Raw genomic sequence first — 22,520 nt, forward strand, 5'->3', positions numbered from 1 at the left:
ACTTTTCCCAACACATATTTGCATATACATTTCAAGGGAGACAAAAGGAGGCCCAAAGATAGATGATCAGCATAATCCTAGGCCTAAATAAAGCTTTTGTTCGTAATAACACACAAACACACACATACACACAAACACACACACCACGCTACATATGCAAGGCTGCTGCAGGTGCTGTGGGACTCTAATGAAGACAAATACGCGTTCAGGAACGCTAGAAGTGCCATAATAACAAATAAAGATCAATACTGTTCAGAGGAGAATTATTAGCCAGCTTTGTGAGTTTTAGCCAAAAGCCTGTGAGTCTGATTTGCCTGTCTTACTCATAAACTTCCTCTCGTTCAGAGAAGACTGAAGGAAACACCATATCTTTTGCTCTTGGATTTTCTTTTCTTCCTCTCAGTGCTCCTGCTCTGTCTGGGTGCTCACTGAGGCGTCACGGGTTAAGTAGCTGGCCCAGAGGGAGCCCACAGAGTGGTGTGGGTCCACCTGGGCCGTGAGCCTTCAGCCTCTGAGGTTACAGGTCAGTCCACAGAACTACACCACCACCACCACCACACCATGCATTACCCAGACCCTGGTCTGCCTCCAAACCCAGTGCAGGAGGCCATTAATATAATCACAGGGATGTAGTGTGCGGCAGAGAGCCCCAAGGCTATGGCAATCAGTAGGGCACCGAGTGAGAGAGAGAGAGAGAGAGAGAGAGAGAGAGAGAGAGAGAGAGAGAGAGAGAGAGAGAGAGAGGCGGAGGGAGGGAGTGGCACGAGAGAAATAAATACATAAACGAAAGAAAAGTCTCCCAGAGCTTCCCCGGATCGGGCCGCTCTCTGAAACGAGATCACAGCGGATCATCAGTCCTAAGAGAGGCGAGCGGCAGGACGTGGGTGTGTGTGTGGGTTTGGGGTTGTGTGTGTGGGGGAGCCGAGACCTCCCATGAAGAAAACAGAGAGTGAGATGGAGAGTGTGTGTGTATGTGTGTGTGTGTGTGTGTGGGAGTGAGAGAGAGAGAGAATCATGAATCTTCCTCTCCCAACCTTAGGCTTTTTCTAGCTGGTTGATCTAGCGATGACTGGTCACAGTACCATCATCATGCAAATTTAAACAGAGACGATCTTTTACCCTCCTAATGACGGCCCACACGTACAGTGGAAAGTGTTAATTATCAACACCAGAGCAGCCCCCCCTACACATGCATGCGCTAGTCACCAGCTAAACTTGTTATAAATGTCTTAATAATTGCGTGTATAATACAGAAGACGTGATGTTCGGATACATGCACGTGAAGGAAGCTAGCAAAAGTGTCATTAGGCTAAAAAAGTGTGTATGTACAGCTGCACACTGAATTTGTTTTTCGCTAGGGCAAAAATTATTGAGCAGAATGTAGTGAAAGTGTTAGCTAGGTAATGCAGCATGCTAGCTAAGCTGTGCTCTTGCACTTATTTCCCAAGTTTCTAAATTGCTGCTGAGCTGCAACAGAAGAAAGTGTTAAGATTGTGTGTTTGAATCCCAACAATGTGACACAATCTCTAGGTGAGAGGAAAAACATATTTTCTCTTTCTGTCAAATTATTTACATTTATGCCATTAGTCAGACCCTCTTGTCCAGAACAATTACATCATTTATTATACAACTGAACAGAGACTAAAGGACTTCATGGGTATCTGTAAGGTTATGTATGTGGAAGAGGGCAGATAGTGCTGTCTCCTTAGTTTGGTTTCTCAGAGGAATCACATGACTTCCTCAGCCCATATGAGGAAAAATAGAATATACAGGTAGTCCCCGACTTCTGATAGAGATGCGTTACAATGACATCGTCGTAACCTGAAACTATTGTAAGTCAAGACATGGAGTAACCTACCCAGGAGTCTTTAAGAATGGTGATCAGTATGGGGTAGTATACTGTAATTTGTTAATAATTCAACAGTACATAAATTACAGTACATCATTTAGCAAAACAGAGCAATTTACAGTACGGTAATGTATACATTTTGTATACTCACAAGGTGGAAGATTTTGGCAGCATCCCAATGTATCATACGAAATTTAAAATGCCACACAAAAATGTTAATATTTGTACATTTTTTTCGTAATGCTATTGTATTTGTAAGATCGAAAAAGTTTAACCCTCGTAACTTGAGGACTACCTGTATATATAAATACAATCAAGGGGTAACAATAAACATATACGACAAAAAAAAATATTAACCCTTATCATAGAGTATGTTCTTTCTGTACCAAATCCCATTCGCACAAATTGGAAAATTTCATTTGCCTTTGACCATTCAATCCGACTGTGGGTAGATAAAAATGTGCCTCGTCATATGACATGAACTTATTCTACAAATGACCTGCTGTAATTCTGTAATTCTCTGGAACCTGGTGCGCTTTCTTCTAACACCGTGCACTTTTCTAAAGTACAGTATCCAACACAGAGGGCAGGACAGGAACTGATACGTCCGGTACAAAAAAAAAATCACTTGACCTTGGTTAGCCTCACGTCTATTTTTGACACATTTTCTGACACTCTGAGTGGATTTATAAGTCTAAGAGAAACCCGAGTTCTCTGCTTGAACTGGCTCGGATTTCTCTCATCCATGCATCCATGTCCTGCTCTTTGGGCTGAGGGCTCGTGATTGGATCGTCCATGTGCATCGTCGCTGATCTGTCTTGACAGCCTTATTTTTTTAAACTTTCCTGGACACTTCCTCCATCAGTTAATTTAGCTTTCTCCCATTTACACCGATCGGCACAACAGCTTTCACAAAAAGACGAAACGGGCGGACAACAATGTCAAGTGATAAAAAAAAAAAAATAGGAAGGAACCAAAACATTTTTTGAAGTGGCTAATTTGAGAAAATTGCCCCAAAGAAACGCATGAAATATATCACGGGTAAATGCTCTAGCATAGTGTGAGGAGGAGGAGGAGGAGGAGGAAGCATCTTAAGACTTAAAAGGTGTAAAGGAAGCTGCACGTCAGGGGAATTCTCTCCGAGAGGCCTTTTAAAATTCACTCCGGCAATAACGCAGATAAAGGCAAATTCCCTAAAGTAAATACTGTTTAACTCTCACCTTCAGCAGCAGTTACTTACAACAGTCTTCACAGGAGTGACAGCTCTCCACAAACAAAAGCACTGCTACTGTATAGTGATGGCAGGTGAGACGTGCAAATATTTAAATGTGTCTGAGTGTGTGTGAGAAAGAGAAAATGTGCGTGTGAGAATGAGAGAAAATAGAAAGGCAGACTATTTTTACATGTACAATACAATGCACTATTACGGTCTCACACACACACACACACAACAGTTACACGATTTCTCAAAGCATTTTGGATTTTAAACAAAACTTCAACTTGTGCAATTGTTTTAAATCATTACCACTAGGACGTTAAAAAACACTGAGACATCAATGCAGTGCAATGTAACATGCATACAATGGGGATGTGAGAGAGAGAGAGAGAGAGAGAGAGAGAGAGAGAGAGAGAGAGAGTGTGTACTGTATGTTTGGGTCTCCTTGCACTGAACTTCCTCGCTATCCCTCACCTTCACCAGGCTAAAAGAGATCTGCTGAAACCTCTACAGCTAAAACAGCACATGCATATATACTTAACGGTTGTCTCGATGTACTTGAGCAATGCTGCAGGCCTGGAAATGTGGTGTGAGGAAAGAAGTGCTCACAGAAGGGCATGTGTTCAAAGCTTGGAACGTTCGTTAACATCCAGATCTATTTATTTACTTTTGCTTCGCCAGAAAAAAAAACAGTAATACTCTATTAGGACTTTCAGTGGGCCGAAAAAATAGTGTTATAAGACGCATGGTTAAATACTGCCATTCTAAAAAAAATTATAATTAAAAAAACAGTTCGACAGAAAAAGAGATGTATTGTATTTTTCAATAAAAAGAGCTTCATCAACCTAAAAGTACCTAAATCTACAATGAGAAACTGCTTTGCGAGACAAAACATGTCTCAAAAGATGTCAGCAACTTACAAAAAAAGAGCTCCTCCTATCTCTCCAAAACCACACCCCCAAACAATCAGGTTTCATATGAAATGTCTGGACGTTATCTAAATTGACATACAATATGATTCACAGACATTCATCATCTGTCATGGCTGATGCAGGTGGTCCATATATTTTTTCTTCTATTCCTCCTATTGATAGTAACCAGGACCAGCGCTTTATTTCAGAGAAGATATTTTGACAGCCGGCAGAGTGTGTTACTGCTAAATATTACTACAGGTGTGTCTGGAATTTGTCCAACAGAAAAAATGTAGTTATTTATCGAGACTCAGGTCTGAATCTAATGCATCTTTTACTTTATGTGCCCAAAATTCTATATCCCACATAATTATATATACAAAAATGTGTTTAAATGATTAAATACATTTGAAAACCACAGTGAATTCAGATTTATTTTAAGACCTTTACTTAATTGTGTACATTTATATATGTCTTTTTATTCAATCCATATAGCAAATTCATCAGAACACGTTACATAGATCCATTTGGACAAACTTGACTAAAATCAAAGTGAATAATAATTATAAAGACTCAATGACAAATATTATAACTTTATTAATTGATCTTGTGTCATGAGAGTGCAAACTAAATAAGCAAACAATTTAAAAACAGTGGGCTTTGGGACTCCCCTTTAGTAACAATTTCACCTGAATATTGCACTCCTATCATCCTATCAACAAACTTACAAGTGTTTGACTTGAGTAATGATTTATAATCCTGCAATCGAGTGTCACTCAAAAGAGGACTAGTTCCTTTTCCTATTCTGGTTCTTCTCAAGATTTCTTAATCATGAGTTCTTTTTTCTTCTCCTGTCGCCTCTGGTTTGTTCATTTAAGGCCCTAAAATCTTTTTTGTAAAGCTGCTTTGTGACGACGTCTATTGTTAAGGCCGATACACATATACTATTTAATTGAATTAGACTGAATAAAATGTTCTACTCTATTCTATTGAGATAAGATATGGACCTCATCCTTTACTACAAAGCTCCAGAAGAAAACGTGGAGAAGCACTAAAGAGCTCTGCAGACAGCCGGTCATCTCGCTATCACTGCTGCCACACACACACACACACACACACACACACACACACACATCTCGAGCGGCTTGTTCAAGTGCATGGCGCCGATATGTTAAGTACATCACCCTCTCTTTATGACAACGTCTCTATCTTTCACTTTCTGGCATCACTGGCTTCTCTTCCTTTGTAAACCATTTCCTCTCTCTCTCTCTCTCTCTCTCTCTCTCTCTCTCTCTCTCGCTTTCTCTCTCTCTCTTTCTAGCTGTCCCTCTTTATCTCTCCTCCTCTCTCTCTCTCTCTCGCTAATTCACAGGGTCTGGTCTGTCTGTGCGGCTGGAGACGCCAATGCTATCATTATCAGCCAATTCAGCCAGCCGTTAAATGGTGGAATCAGGAGACATTTGCTCTCCTCCACTATCGCTGTGACATCATTACCGGGAGAATCAACAGCACAAGCACTCTGACCGCATGAGTATGTGTGCGTGTGTGTGTGTGTGTGTGTGTGTGTGTGTGTGTGTGTGTGTGTGTGTGTGTGGTTTAAATGTGTGTAACAGAAAATATGGTGTGTGTGTGTGTGTGTGTGTGTGTGTGTGTGTGTGTGTGTGTGTGTGTGTGTGTGTGTATGGGTGGTTGTAACAATAACGGGGTCCTACCTGTAAGATAGCAAGAGATGTAGAAGGTCGTCAGAGGAGGTTTCCTAAATGTTGAGTCTGGGGAAGAAAAGAGAGACAGAGAGGAGAGAGATAGAGAGAGAGAGAGAGAGAGAGAGAGAGAGAGAGAGAGAGAGAGAGATGAATAGAGAAGGATAAAGAGGATTAGAGAGCTGTTTTCCCATTCAGGGTTAATGACAGCTACAACACTTGTGCAGTTTCTTTTTTCATCCCTCTCTCTCACTCACTCACTCACTCACTCACTCACTCACTCACTCACCTCACTCACTCACTCACTCACTCACTCTCATCTTTATCTTCATAACATCACTCTAATAACCACCTGTGAACCTCCACATGACCACATGAGACACTCTTAGGCTTCTGGAGTGGTGTCACCCCTGTGAATCTTGCCTGCTCCTCCTTCAAGGTATAAATCATCATGGTTTAGCTAATATCCATTTTTAAACTTGCTCCCTGATTAACAGCACCGCACCCCCTCTCGTCCAAATCCCTCGTGCCACAGTGGCGCTGAATAGCGTTCCGACGCTTTGCTTTTTTTCCCTTTCATATCGCCTCTTTTTCCCCCGCCACCACTTTTAAACGATAGGTACTTCAACGGCAACACAAATAACATTTCATTAACCATGGCTGTCACGTCAGCTTCGAAGTGCTGCGATCAGCATTTTAACCTTCACCTGCACGTGTGGAGGAAAAAAAGAAAAATGCATGTGCGTTTTTAATGAACTAATAAAAGAATTCCCCTCCCCCTTTGCTCCAAACAACGCAGAGAGTAAATCAGAGGTGATGGAACGCGAAACATATGGAACGCATGTGAGCCCATGGCAGTGACTGACCTTTAAATATGTCCGGATAAATGTAGGGAAAATATAAATAAAATATAGCGGGGAAAAAAAACAGATATGTGTACGTATGTAGACGAGAGTATAGAGAGAAACAAAGTCGGATCAAAAAGGCCGGACTTAACACGGTTGATTCAAACAGCCTGGATCCAGGCGGCGCCCCGTTTCAAATCTGACTGCTCACGATTAGGAATTGTCAAAATATTTGCGGCGGTGGAATTCCAACAGGCGAGCGACACGTGTTCCCCTACAAAGGGCCCATCTTCCTCGAGTAACAAGTCGAGAGAATGAGTGGAGACAGCGAACCTAAAATCCCCCAGGCTAAAGAAATCCAGCTATTGTAGTAATAACCCGTGAGACCTGGCTGGGAATGTACAGCTTTCAGAAGCACTTCTCATCCTATTTGTAGCACGGTCATTGATGTGTGTGTGTGTGTGTGTGTGTGTGTGTAAAATAAATAAATAAATAAACCATTGGTACAGCAGGTCACCGTATTCCTCGTTTTTTCGCCTTTTCAAACCCATGTGAAACTTCTTCCTGATAAATACTCACTGAGGTTTGCCTATCATTCCAAAATGCATTTTTTTCCCTCTCTTTTTCTTTCCCTCCTCTTCTCAATTTTTTTTTTGTTCCACAAGGCAAGTTTCATTAAAGATCCAATTATGCAAATCAGGTCCTGAAGAGCCAGTTGAATATGCAGTATAATAGTGTACAGTAATAGTTCAACACAATATACGGCATCAGGGGCAGATTTACGAGGCAACATAACTGCACTCCTGCTGTCCTTTGGAGGAAACCTCTTGATCATAATTAAAGGTGCTGGGGCCCTCTTTACTCTCTGTCGGCAGCCATCTTGCCCGGATCCCTCAAGGGGGACCCTCTCTAGTGGCCCACCGTCTAAGGTCGTGACCCGGAAACAGCTTGAGAACAGGGATCATTAAACCCTCTAATTATCTTGGGACGCTTCGTACCAGAGATATCCGTTTGTCTCAACCGTCCCACTGAGCCTTCGGAGGAATTTAGCGCTATCCGCGGCCTCACTGCTATTTCTCGGCATTTGAAACGCTCTGAAAAGAATTTGAACAGGGATGCTTAGACCCGGTGATTGACAGACAGTTGCCTGGTTGCACAAAGCCCTTGTCTGGTGAGATGACATGGCTGTAATTTTGCTTGGTTCGACAGCTCAGCAGCAGATCATCCCCTCACCCTGCGCTCAGAGCAACACAGAGCAACATTTTTATTAACCATAACAAATTAATGTCTCTTAAATTTAAAAGCAGATATACTAAGCAACTAAAAACAACATTAGAACGCTGTCATTGGCCTAAACGGCAAGGCCAAAGCTGAGGCTCTCCGACCATCTCTCTCAAGGCTGTGTAAACCCGAGCGGCTCAACACAGTCTACCATTGAAGCGAGGGGCCGAGCATTCGCTCTCAGGCCATGAGGACGCACCTCCAAACCACACCTCCTAATAAACAGGCCAGATGGAGAAGCGCTGCCATTGAGCTTCATTCATTTTAGGTCACTTTCCCAGCTCGAATTAAAGTCTGCTTATCGCACTCAGTCCCCCCAAAAAAACAGCATTAGGTCACGCTTGAAGAATGTCCCTATCATGAAGTTCGAAAGACTTTACAATGTAACGCTCACATTCCTCAAAATAGTGTTTGATCAAAGGGGTGTTATGTGCTCGGATTTTTTTTTCTTTTTTTCCAAGAAGGGGCACTTAAGGAGACTTAAGCATAGCAGTTGCTGAGACGAGGTTCAGATGGTATGCGGGGTCTTTATTTGACCGCTTCATGTGCGTATTGTCTATAGGATAAACCAATTTCCAGGAATCGCAAAACAAAATCGAAAGGATGGCAAGAAACTTATGCCCAAACATTCTATATCTCTGCAAGCATCCCAAAGGAGTGCTGAAAAAAAAAAAAACTTGCTTGAATAAAAAGCATCTGCACACATCTGTTCGGCTCCGTCATCTGCGCTCGAGTTTTACTGTGATGCACACTTCTTCTGCACTCCTCAGTAAAACTAAAAGCAGCATTACTCGATAGATTTTCCTCATGGAAAAGTGCCTCGGGGTGGGGTAGAGTAGACCGTATTATCTTGGACCCCTTGTATCTCTCTCTCTCTCTCTCTCTCTCTCTCTCTCTACCCCGGCAGACAGACAGACGCTCCTTCTGGTGGCACCCTGGCACGAGGCAGTAGAGACAAGCTCATTCGTCACCACCTCATCTGTCAGGGCACTCTTTATTCTTAGATCACACACTGATGTCTGTGATTAGCCTGTTCAAAAAACTTCCACTCTTTAGCCCTCTCTCCCTCTCTCTTTCTTTCTCTTTCTCACACTCACTCACTCACTCTCGCTCACATACAGAATGTCTAACAAATCAGTGCTCAACTATAAATGACAATAAATGACATGCAGAGCATTAAATGTTCTTCTTTCGACTATAATTATTTGCTAAAGACAAAAGTTGACAACTGTCAGTAGTCACAAACTAACTCCCATTTGTATGTTGCGTGCGATGACATGATGAACTGCGTCTTCTGCACCGCATGACAGATATTGAATGATGGGTCTTACAAGCTTAATCAATTCAAACAGACAGGCCTAAAGAGTAAAGTAAGGCACTGCAGTTTAAATGTGTGACGGTGGGACAATGCTATGAACATTCTCTTTTTTTTTTTTTTTTTGGGAATTATTGTGTTGCCACACCCTGACTTATAATATGACAGCAACAGAAGAAACTTCGAAGAAGGAAAATATTCGGTGAGTAAAATAAAACAAAAAATTCTCACTGTACCCAAACGTAACAATAATCTTAATAATAATAATAATAATAAAAAATAATAAAAAAAAATAATAATAATAATAATAATAATACAAATTTCAAACCCACCTACCTACCTATAAAAATAACAATTTGCAAAGAGCAATCAATTATGTCAAGTAGTATCTGTATAAAGGTAAATAATCTTACAGTTAAAGTGCTCCATCTATGGTGATTTCACACTGTTCTTGTGATTAGGCGTAATAAATTAGCCTTTCCCCCTATATTTAACTTAACCTTGCTCATCAAGGTTATTAACAAGCCTCAGCACGGGCTAATGCCGGCGTGTTAGCCCGCAAGCACCGTGCAAGCACCCCAAATAAATAAACACGGCTCTCTGGGTGTGGAGGGATTCTGCTGCCACTCGGGAGAAAGGCCTTCGTTTTCCAAGCCTCAGAGGAGGGGGGGTCTCCACAGCACATATCAATTAATACCTAATCGTCCCGGCCTTGCTGCCTGCCACAACACCACTGCTACTACCACCACCACCACTACTGCCGCCCCCCTAAAACAGCCTGACTAAGGCCCGGGCATCTGGAAGACAATTTCCTCCAATTAAAAGGAGCAGAGAAGCATTTAAGTGTGGAATGGCTGTTTGATCACGTCTCCAAGGCTCCAGCCTGGATCCAGTCGGCTGAGCCGGAGATTGACAGCCCTGGAGAGATCGAGGTGGGGGGGGGGGCAGATGGAAGAGAAGAGAGCAGGTCATTCGGCCTCACTCTTGCCCCCTGCTCAACCACTAGCCATGGCACCAGGCAGAGGGACGAGCATGCACCGAGCAAACCGGGGGACACACTGGCTTTCCCGGCTGCTGCCAAGTTCCACCACGCAACACGCACTCTGCCTGCCGAACGAGCACAAGACGCATATGTAAATGAGAGCGGAGACACCAGGGAGGAGACATTTTGACAGGATTGGCTTGGGCTGTTTAGCCCTGTCGAACTGCTATCGGATCTATTGGCAGAGCATTTTCACAAGAGTCTTCATAACGCTTCTTCCTTCACTGAATTTCAATGACTTGAGTATTTCTTTCACCCCCCAAAAAAATTATAAATGTACTGATATTTGAATGATGACTGCACGACGGACGATGCACAAAAACTTAGTGACATTCGGGTGTAAAATATTCGATTGTTGCTTGGGTACAATATGTCCATATTTTGTACGTTAATTAGTCACCTATATTTAGTAACATTTTTTACTAATTAGTCATATACATTTTTAATCACAGGGTATAGCTTTCTCCCAAAAAAAAAAAAGTTTAATGGTGAGAGAACAAAGGCATTAAAATATCATTTATCTCTGAGTTTTAAAAAAATAATGTGTGCCAAGAAATACGGTATAATAATTGCACAAATTACGGCCTATAACTCAATTCATATAGACTTCCATACACACACTAGGCTCTCGTGTATTTTTTTTTTCCTTTATGCTTGTCGACGTAAATGATCACAACACATACTGCTTCTAATTCGCCTTAATTTTCATTCGTCCAAAACGCCACATTTTCAGGGGCACATTAAAGCTGACCCCACATATGTATGGGGTGTAATACAAGAGGTTTGAAGCGTGTGAGCGGTCTGCATGTCAAATCAGAAAAATGAAAAGCTGAGCTGAGAAGAAATGTCTACGCCCAGACACTATTACACACATAATATCGTTCTCGTATACAGTTTAACAATGACGGCGTCTTATTTACACTGCGTGTCTGCACAACCTGTTCCTGACCCTTAGCATTAATAAGGAATGGTGGTTTGTGTGCTGGTGGTGGTGGTGGTCATGGTGGGGAGAACCAGCAGAATGTTACCTCGTTTCAACTTATTGGGTTAGTCAGAACAAAATATAACGATATGATATCTAAAAAAAAAATTGAGGTGATTTCCAGTGATAAGTGATTATATTAATGCATTAGATCCTGGATGATGTACTTTAGATGTCCACTTGTTAGGGTCACATCTCTTTTTTGTCTATACCTTTTTTTTAAATAGTCCGCTGTCTCCTCACTCATATTGAGGACAGAAGGAGACACCTGCAGTTCGAAGGGATGGATCAGAGGTGCTTTGTTAGGTATTTTTGACTTTTCCTAGATTTGGGAAATGCTGTGCTTTTGGATAAAACAGCAAAGCCGTTGTTGCGTGTTTTATTCTACAGTACTTATCTGATATGCTACAGCTTTAAAAACCTTGAATTCTCAGTGAATGCAAGAAAGCATGGAGGTGACTTCCTTTAAATATCTAATAATGTCTAGATAATTTATGATGTGAGAAAACCTTTACCGCCCCTGTATATTTAAATGTCATATTTCATGCTGGTAACATGGCAAGGCTCGGCTCACTCTCTCTCTCTCTCTTTCTCTCTCTCTCTTTCCATCTCTCCCCCTTTCTTTCTCTCTCTCTCTCTCTCTCTCTTTTTCCCTGTCTCGCAACTTTCTGTTTTTCTCGTAAAAACGCGTTATTTCCCAAAGCGACTACGCCCTCGACAGTCGTTAAAAATCTCCATTTTTCTGCCAATACGTGCAGGTTTTCTTTAGATACAAAGGGATCGTAAAAGCCTCCTATGACATTTACCCCTCGGTTGTTGAATGCCATCATCATCATCACGTCCCTCCGAGCATAATGTTCCTGAGCGGCTCGATCCGAGCACAAAATGGCAGGTCTCACCGGCAAATCCAGCGCACAAACTTTCAACACACGGCAACTTCAAGCCTCAGCTCCCCCGAGATCTGGTCGAGGCTTCGCCCGAACTCCACGCGGAAACGGGAAGCGAGAAAGTTTCAAGCCTCGGACACAGAAAAGTTTTTTCTTTTTTCTTTCCCCCCCTGTTCGTCTGCTCGGCTCCCCATCCAGCCGGTCAGCAGTAGTAAAGTGGAGGGCGCGTTACTTTTACGCACAGCCTGCCGATCATCCCCAGTGCGCACCCGACAGTCATGAAGCACGGACTAGAAACATAAAAACCAAACACAACGTTTATCACGTTTCATGAGCATCAAAAAAAGAGAGTAAGAAAAAAAAGAAAAAGAAAAAGTCCGACTGATTTCTTTGCTTCGCTTTCGGTTCCTGCTTTGCGCACCGCGCACTAAAGCCACCCTGCTATTAGATCTATTTAATTATCCTGCACCTTATTTAATCATATAAGCACGAGGAGTGGAACAGCCGTGACATGTGCACCAGTCTGCACTTTGCACCATACACACGCGTAAAAAATTCATACGAAAAGCATCCGAAGCGTTGCACTTCTTACCTTTATAAATGGAAGAAAGTCTGCGTGAAGCTCGTCTGGTCTAAACGGGGAAACGCGGCCCACATGATTGACCTGCGATCGCTTCTGTCGAGCCGAAAAAAAAAGAAGAGGGGGAGAAAAGTGCGCTCCGGACCTGTTAGGAGCGTCCGCCTCCGGGATCCCTTTCCCACAGCTCCGCGCGTTTACTACCCTTTTTTTTTTTTTTTTGCAAAAAATTTTTATACCCTTTATTTGATTAACTATTTTTTAGCCTGGGTATGAACGATACCATTCAGCCGGCATATCGTGAAAGACATTTCCATCTCTCTCGCCTTGCGCTCCCCCCTGTCTGCTAGGTGAAACGCGCCGTGCCGTTCAGCTCTCCATTGTCGTGTCATTCGCTTCGCCCGACTCCAGCGGGTCTAAAAAAAAAAGGCGAAGCCGCGGACGACACTCTGGATATAATCTCTAATATCTTTCTCCCCCTCCTTCTTAAAAAAACGTGTACCTCACAGCCTCTTATTGCCCCCGACTGTCCCGCTGTAAAGGCTCCTATTAAACCGCGCGTCACATCGGCGCTCTTGTTTGTTCACACGCCGCTTAATTGGCTCCGCCGTATTAGAAATAAAGCTGTGCGCACAACCTGTGTGGCTCAAAGGCGAAATTATAATATAAATAGATATATACATATAAAGAAGAACGGGTTTTTTTACCTTTCCGAAGAAGTGTCCCAAGTCCAAGAGGGAAAAAGTCCAGGAGAGAGTAAAGGAAAGGCGAGCATCAGTCAGAGAAGTCCGGAGTGATGAAGCGCGGCGCGGCGCTCCGCTGCACTGTAACCTTGCGGCGTGTTTAATGTAAATAAGGCAGTTATGTTGCCAGTCGCAGCATTACGGACGCACAGCTCGGGGTTGAGATCCTTTTTTTTTTTTTTTTTTTATATCCCACCCTCCCTGATGAGAATTAATATTCTGACACGGTGCTAAGGAGCGCTTTTTTTTTCGGATCAAAAAAAAGCACGTCTGTGCGTAAATATGATATGAAATTGGCACTCGGCGGGGCGCAGAAGCACCAAAGCTTTTCGTTTCTGCGCTTTTTAAGAATAAGAAAACGCTCCGCCTGGACCAGCAGAGGAACCGTAAGAGTAAAGTGACTTTATAATAAGGACCTGGACGAGGGGAAGAAAAGTTTTGGGGCTGGGAACTTCAGAGATAGGACAGCGCTCAGGAGGATGAGGATGAGGATGGTGATGAGGATGCAAGGAGAGATTGTACTTCTATAGGGCATGCGATAATACATAATACACAGTGTCCCCCGAGTTGACAAAAGCTGCTGTTTCAACGGAGTCTTTGTTGCAAGATTATATAATGATGATGGGGTAATTATGGAGGAAAAGAGTTTTGAAGAAAACAATAATAATAATAGGAATAATAGCAAAACGAAGAGGAAGAAAAAGTAGAAGAAAAATAAAAATGATTGTAAAAAAATATACCAAATGCACTGGTGGCCTTGTAATTCTAAATGCATGTGAACTTTGCAAGGGTGTTAGCAGACATGAGCATAAAGCGGGCTGGACAATGGAAGAAATTGACAGTGATGGGTGATTTTTTTCAGCCAATGATTGATTAATTATTCAAAAATATCTTGCAATCGGAAGGGATTAGGAGGTGAATAGGTTATGGAGAAAGCAAGGAGGGGGCAAACATTTCTTCTACAGACACTCAGTCTGACCAACTTTATAATTCATGTAGATAGAGGCCTCCTTGTCCTCTGTGCCCCAAAAGACACCCATGAGACAGTCATGATGCACTCCCCTGAACTTTCCTTTCTAATTTTGCCTTCATTTAATATCCTTGTTTAAATACAAACGATGTTTCGGATTCAGTGCTTATAATATAAAACTGATTGTTTTATATTTTAAGAAAAATTAAACTGATCATAAAAAGTGATCTGGAAAAATATTAAATAATATTGATATAATATAATATGACATAAACTGTCCTCCATCATCACTTTTTGTATAGAAGTGTATCTATATAATCAATGGGGGTCTTTATATATGCAAGTTAATTTATACTCTTACACACACATACACACACATGTTTATGTACCTGGATTTATATATATATATATATATATATATATATATATATATATATATATATATATATATATATATATATATATATATATACATACACACACGCCAGGTTTATATGAAGTAACTGAGAGTGGACACATACATATGGTATACTGTATTTCTATACAAAAATATCATTTTATTAAGTACAGTTATCAATTATGAATAAACTGCCAACTCAGCATATACATTCGAATTCTACCAGAAGCAGCATTAATGATTATTAACACCCCCAAGTAAGGAATCAGCTTCTGTGCACTTGCTTTCCAGACAAAACATACTTTTTTTTCAAAGATAGCGCATTCATTATTCACTATGAAAATCTGATTCTCATGCTGCCCCTTAAATGGTTAGGAATTCTGCCTGCATTTTCCAGTTTGATGTGTATGAAATTCCTTTTTTGAACAAATTCCAAAATAAAAGTTTGTCTCTAAAGAAATTTGCATAACCACCCCATCAATAATATCACTATCTCTATGGGAGTGATAGTGGGAGCAGTAGGGGTGCTCCTTTGCTCCATTCTCCATGGATCAGCAGCGCGTTCTCGGCTTCTTTTGAACTTGTTAGAGCAAAGTCAAGTGATTCTTTATCGGTGACAGGCCAGACAAAGCGCCTGCGATGGGAAAGCAGGTCAAAAAGGAAGTTACCATATGGACTTCAACATGCAAATTTAAAACCATATAGGACATGGTGTACGTCCCATAAAAAGGGGCCTAATCAAGTTTTTTTTTCTGTGCGTGTGTGTGTGTGTGTGTGTGTGTGTGTAATTTTATAAAACACTAAAACAAAATCAAATAATTTTAATGCCTCTTAATTCATGTATGCAACATTTTTTTGCCTTTTTTGTTCATGCAAACAAACAAATCTGGATTCATTGCCTTTCCTCAGTTAATGCCAGCTTTATAGATTTTAGACAAAAACAGACATTAAAAATAAATGCAAACTCGTCACATTGACCCGTGTATTTGGAAGGTCACCGTTTCCGATTGATCACTTTTTGTCTCTGCAAATATCAGAAGGTACAAAGAATCAAAAGGGCGTCCCAGCCATGTGCGGAAACGTTCAGCATGCACACACACTCAGACACACACACACACACACACACACACACACACACACACACACACACACACACGTCAACAGGTGCGGAGGTGAAAGGGATTCTTCTGCCTACTGAATTACTGAATATTGGAAAACTGAACTGAAATTTAAGAAATTATTTTGAGAAGAAAATTAAGAAAAAATAATTAACTTCAAAAACTATAATTGTCCATTTTAAAAGTATGGTATAAAATTTGAAATGTTTTTCTGCTGCATAGAAGCAGAAAAACATGCTTTAAATAAACATTTATTATCAGAGTAAAGTGTATAAAGTACATTCTGTAATATATATATATATATATATATATATATATATATATATATATATATATATATATATATATAATTTTTTTTTTTACATATATCATATAATGCAAGACATTTCAAAGTTGAACTTTTTATGCAATTTACACTAAACTCATGTCACATGTATGCAGCACCGACATAAACTTTATCTCTGCTCTTTATGTGCAATAAGACACTCTTTGGCTTTGACTGAGACGAATGACTCTGATTGAAGGGTGGCATACTGTGGCTCTAACGAAATGGTCATGGTTGTCATAAAGTCTCAAAACTCTGTCACGACAGGCTCATCTCTCCAACGTGCTTGGGACACGTCCAAGACGGCAAGCCTCAAAAAAACAGACACACCACTGTTCGTTTTTCAAAGAAATGAAGATGCTATTACTTCAGGCCTCTCTCTGTGGACTTGGCACCTTGGATATAGCTATTTCGAAAATAAGTTTTTACACTACACAGTCAAAGAGTCATTTTCAACAAAGCAACAAGTCTTTTTATATCTTCGCAAAAGGAGGAAACTAGCCCATAAACCCCTGTAAGTGTGTGTGTGTGTGTGTGTGTGTGTGTGTGTGTGTGTGTGTGTGTGTGTGTTTTAGAGTCTGTTTCTTCCTGCATAAGCATTTCAGCTCAAAACCAGGCTGATAGTTTATAACTTCTTACAAACACACCAGAATGGTTTTCTCATAAATAAAATAGAAAAGAAAGAAAGAAAGAGAGGAAAAAAAAAATGCATCACTTTTTAAATCGGGTTTCTCTGCACATAATCTGTTCCAGGTCTTTGATGAAGGAATGCTCTCAAAGTATCACAGTGACTGATTTAATGAGAAGGGCGTGAGCACAATTTCAAACAAAGTGATTTTCTGAACCCTACGTGACTCTAAACTTTTAAAAATTGCACTTAAATATTGCATCAATTACCCTTTCAAGTGTGACATCAACTAAATAGGAGCGCTACCATAACAAACACGAGGCACCGTGTATTTCTTCCATACACTTTCATCAGTGATACATCGACCCCTTATGTGTGCAGTCTATAAAGCTATTCGTACCCCGATACCCTCTGATTATGAATGGATACATGTTTGGACAACGGCCTAATGATGATTCAACAAAATACTGCGGAGGCAAATATTTAGAGCCGAGGTCTAGGTTTTCATCGTCTTGGTGCGACGTGATCGGAGTCGGTTTCTCGGTTTATTCTTCAGACCACATCTGGGTTTGCCCTTGATAAACGGAAGGAGGTGTATAATGTTTATGACTGATAACTTGACCAATGCTAATTTAAATCATCTGAATCAATGTCTGGCTTGGCAAAAAAAAAAAAAAAAGGTCAATGTAAAACATCTGACTCAAATTGATTACTAACAACATTCAGCATATGGCATTTAATAATGATTACCGCATGATTAGAATATCCAGGCTTTCTTTGAAAAGCCAATTTGAGCTTATATCTCTTAGTAAAAGAAGCCACTGTGTGTGTGTGTGTGTGTGTGTGTGTGTGTGTGTGTGTGTGTGTGTGTGAATGTGACTAAAGGAAACGCTCTCCACATGAGCGAGAAGAGAGCAAACAAACAAAAACAAACCGAACACCACAATTAGCATGGAAAGGCTTCTGCTGCCTAATCAGTGTCTTGTATGCTTCATTAGAACTTTGGCTTCTCCGGATCCGTCTCGGGACTCGATAGTAGTACTTTTTTGACACGGGGTCCTGACTCTCGTCCCGCCGAACAGACTCGACAAAACCTTTCTCTCTGAAACATCGACGTGGAGGCCATATCCGTTCTTATTTCGGAGCCATCATATTTTACTATTACCTATCAATTGGTTTCTAATCGCGGTAATGAGGCGTCTGTCGTTTGGTGACAGAGAGCTAACGGCCTCTGTGGGAACATTAAGGAGCCTGGGTTATGCTGTGGGCCGTTAACTACCTACAGGCGCTTGCTAATGGCTTCAAATGACCTCCTCAGTGGCTATTAGCACATAATTAGAACCTTGCAGACCATCGATGACTTCCACTGGACATGCGTGCCTCCTTGCTCCTCTCCCTCAGTCTTTGTTTAATGGTCAAACTACACTTACACGCCAGAGCAGGACTTCAGTCGCTGCATTAAGTTATTTGCGGCTTCCTGTATCCTGTGCATTGTGTCTAACACATTTAGAAGCATTTAACCAACCACAGCTTCAGGTTTTTTTTATGCTGGAGCAACAATTACATCAGTACACTGTAAGAAGGCGTCTGATTATAATTTTTAAACTGATACAAGCAGGAACTGAAGAACAAATATCATGTTTATTTTTTTTTACTTAGCCGACTGGTATCTATCGCAAGAGTGAATCGGCGGGAATCAAAAGGCCAATGTGTCGCAGCCACTTTAAGCATTATGTCGTATTGTTGTGGATCAGGCAGCGCATAAAGTGCAAGGCACGGCCACACCGCACAAGCTCCTCAGTCACACTAACCTCTGTGTACACTTAGTAATGCTCTCCAGTTACCCAGAACAAAGGCCTGCTTTAGTAGGTTAATGTCAGCTCAGGAGCTGCGTCAAACAATGCGTGAGAAGAAAAGGAAAAAGAGAGATGTCTTGTTTCGCGATGAAAATGTAACACAGTACATCTGCGCATGGCGTCGGCACTTTAAGGTTTTCGCCGCCTCGCCTTCCCTCACCTTAGAATTATGTATGTTATCTGGGCAAAACCTGTGACCTTGTGGCAGAAGTATGAAACAACTAATACAAAGTGCACGCAGGAATCTTTCTAGGTCATCACCCATCCTTGGACAAACAATGGAATTTTTATTTATTTATATATTTTTTAAAAGATTATGTTGGTGTAAAAGGAAAAATAAAATGTCTGATTGCACTTATGTGAGGAATTATAATGATTTGAAATCTGTCAAAAATAAATAAATATGCGTTTCCTTTTACTAAAGGGCAAACAATCTGTAGCCTAAGAGTAGCGTAAGTCTAAAAGCAAATCACATGGTTTTACATTTTCACACACAGTGGTCTCTAGAGTTTGTGCAAAATGGTGTTAAAAAACAAAAAACATACAGTAAGTAGACCAAAAGTGGTGTAAGTCTAAAACCAAACTACATGAGCATTAGTTACGTTGTTGGTTTGAATAGCGATTTTCACACACACTGGTCTAGTCTCTAGAGCTTGTGCAAAGTGGTGTAAAAAAACAAAAAACATCCATTGAGTCTCAAAATGAACAAAACATTAAGCCTTAAGGAAGTTGGAGACTTCAATAGCAGAAACCCACATCATAGTGCAACCTTTTCATGTGAGAAAAGGAATCTGAAGCTTCAGTAGTCACAGGTCTACTGAAAAGAAACAGAACATTGGAAAACCATCCTGTTTTGCATAGCCTGTATACATACACTGACCAGGCATAACATTATTACATTACATTAATCCTGTTTGATCTGTTCCTTAACATTACACTTAATTAGATGATAAAGTAAACAAAGTTTGATAGCAACAGTTTTGGGTATTTTTAAAGTAACCAACAATTTAATGTTTGTGAATTTCTTTCGGCTTCTCCCATTAGGGGTCGCCACAGCGGATCATCCGTCTCCATACCCCCTGTCCTCTACATCTTCCTCTTTTACCCCAACCACCTGCATGTCTTCCCTCACCACATCCATAAACCGCCTCCTTGGTCGTCCTCTTTTCCTCCTTCCTGGTTGCTCCATCCTCAGCATTCTCCTACCGATATACCCCATGTCCCTCCTCTGAACATGTACAAACCATCTCAATCTCGCCTCCCTCACCTTGTCCCCAAAACGTCCTACATGCCCTGTCCCTCTAATAAACTTGTTTCTAATCCTGTCCATCCTCATCACTCCCAACGAAAACCTCAAAACAGTTTGCAAATTTATTCATAAGAAAACAACTGATGGCACCTGCATCGGCAACTACTTTTTAACTAATTAAATATTTGATTGTTAATCATAAATATAATAATATATTATGTGTCAGGCAGTTATTCAAACATTGGTATAAAAAATCATGATCCAAATAAACAGCCATATTTATTTATCAATTATTGGACACCTATTTGGAAGATGAAAACAAAGATTTTAGCATTTAAATAATTATCAAATGGTCAGTTTCAAAGCTGGCAACCTGCACGTTTCTTACCATGACCACCTTCTTCCATATGGATAAAGTTTTTGGTCTGATCTCAACAAGTCTGGGAAAACTACTGAGTAGGCATCAGACTGAGGCCGCATTTTTATGTCATCATGTACACTAGACTTCTTACAAAGTATTTTACTGTATTTTAAAACTACAAAATACAAAACACTAAAGTGTTTTGATACAAAATATGAAGCAATTGTCATCAACCCTCTCAATTACAAATAACAAAACATTATTTTATATTTGAAATGTGTATTTTTAAGTACATATATCATAAATACTGCCCATGGACCCAGTTCCACTGTATATATGGTTGGTTGTTTAACAGTGCCTAGTTTGATTCTGAGCTTGGGTTTTAGTGCACGTTCTCCGAATGTTTATGTGGGTTGCCAGTAGCCAGTAAGTGCGCTAAATTGCCTCTAGGTGAGATTGAGTGTGTAAATATGTGTGCATGGAGCCGCAGGATGGACTGGCATTTTATGCTGCCTTGCAGCCAGCATTCCAGGTATAGGTTCCAGATCTATAACGATGAATCACGAACGAGTGAATGAATGTGATAAGCTGTCAGGATATAGTGATAAAGTGAAGAGAAAGAGGAGTTTTCATTGCAGTACAAGTTTTATAGAATGTAAATAGAATTGAACCTGACCATGAAAAGGTAAATATCTTTGCCCTATTGCGTAGGAAAGAAGAAAAAAGCATCCATAGAGGCCACAGTGAGAACTGCATGATAATAATCAAAGGAGACTTGTCCAGAGGAGCAGAGGTGATTCATTCTGAGGTCACGATCATTTCCCGAGTCCCGAGCTTGTATTTTGTATGTGTTTTCTGTGTCACTAACCATGCCACTACTCCCTTTCTTTCTGTCTGCACATGGAAACACAATCCCTCTTCTCCCCCCCACCTCTTCTTCCTATCTCTCTTTCTTCTCTCGCATTCAAACACATTCACAGCATTCTTCCCTGAATTAATTTGTTTTCATTTGCCGTATGTCAGCAGAAGATATGTACTTGTTCTTACTGGCTGTGCACTGGGATCTCTGGGGCGCAAGTCTGTTTCTACCTCTTAATCGTTAAATCTGTATGCTCTCTTCAGTTTTTTTTTACAGTAAATATCAAGACAGATAACACTAAACTACATAAATAGACCACTGCATCTCCTTTCTCTCTCATCTCAGCTGCATGTGCCATGCCTTTCCTTTGCACAGTGGGTCGGTCCACAACATCCCCCCAGCGTTTGTCCTGCATCATCTAAACGTTGCCAGCCAGTGTCACAACAATGTCAAGCCTCCAGTGCCAAGGCGTGGGGATGGTAACCGTGGCAGGCCCCAATTATCTCCCAGACAATGTTGCGACCTGAAAATAGCGACTTTCTCTTCTTTTTTTTTTTTTCTCAGGAACAGACCATGTGATGTCCACATCTGCAAAGTGGCTGAAAATAAGTAAATAAATAGACACATTTATTATATTTAAAAATATATATATTTAAACTGCTGCCCACCAGTGATCTTTTCCCCCAAGTAAAGGGAAGAAGTCTCAGAAATTGCATCAGTCAGTCATCAATTTCTCGCCGCTGACCAAAACCACTGGCTGCACTTAATCAGCTAAAGGGCAACGCCTCCCAAACGCCATTCTTTTGTGATGGCATTAGTGCAGAAGTAAGATTTACAGATCATTTAATGCGCCACAGTCTTCTGCATAAAAGTATATACAAAGGTTAATATTGCAATAATACCTTCCTGGAGGGCATTGTAATCATTATCTCTGCAGAGATATCAATTAGAAGCACTCTACAGCAGATAATGACAGAGATTCCGGTGCAAAATGACATTATTATTATTATCATCATCCATAATTTCAGACTGCATATACAAGGCAAAAAAGAGTGGCATAAGTTCAGCAAGAGGTAGACTTTTTTTATTATTTTTTATAAGTCTCTGATGATGAACATTTATATTAGTTTTATGTGGTCAAGCTCCGCCTGAAGCTTACAGCAAGCCAGCCAGGTTCACACCTGGAGTCCACACTCATGTCTGCTTTAACATTCCATCAAGCAAATACCCCAAAAAGCCTCTGAATATTTCATATTTGCAGTATTAAAGCTTAAGTGTTTTTAAGGCCACGTTTTCAAAGCAAGACCAATAATCATCCTTTTGCAGATTTATTGGCAAAAACGAAAAAATGGCTCTAATCGGAAGCTCAGGGTATCTCCGCTCATTGGTCTCTCAGAAGTTGGTACATC

The 22,520-nt window shown here is 40.8% G+C and overlaps 1 protein-coding gene across 4 annotated transcripts in view; it reads right to left on the bottom strand.

Moving 5' to 3' along the window:
• znf536 (zinc finger protein 536) overlaps nucleotides 1-13,946 on the bottom strand; it is a 180,871-nt gene extending 166,925 nt beyond the window's left edge. Inside the window, exons 1-3 of one of the 4 annotated variants that reach the window (XM_046840204.1) lie at nucleotides 12,621-13,116; nucleotides 11,948-12,318; nucleotides 5,689-5,745 (exon numbers count right to left, since the gene is read on the bottom strand). The gene's annotated coding sequence lies outside the window, so the exon portion shown is untranslated. Of the gene's footprint in view, nucleotides 1-5,688; nucleotides 5,746-11,947; nucleotides 12,319-12,620; nucleotides 13,117-13,312 lie in introns of those variants that run through there. The other 3 variants (XM_046840201.1, XM_046840203.1, XM_046840206.1) reach the window with 3 other exon arrangements.
• Between the last annotated feature and the right edge of the window lie 8,574 nt (nucleotides 13,947-22,520).

This window comes from Silurus meridionalis, chromosome 26 (assembly GCF_014805685.1).
Source record: "Silurus meridionalis isolate SWU-2019-XX chromosome 26, ASM1480568v1, whole genome shotgun sequence".
Classification (NCBI taxonomy): Eukaryota; Metazoa; Chordata; class Actinopteri; order Siluriformes; family Siluridae; genus Silurus; species Silurus meridionalis.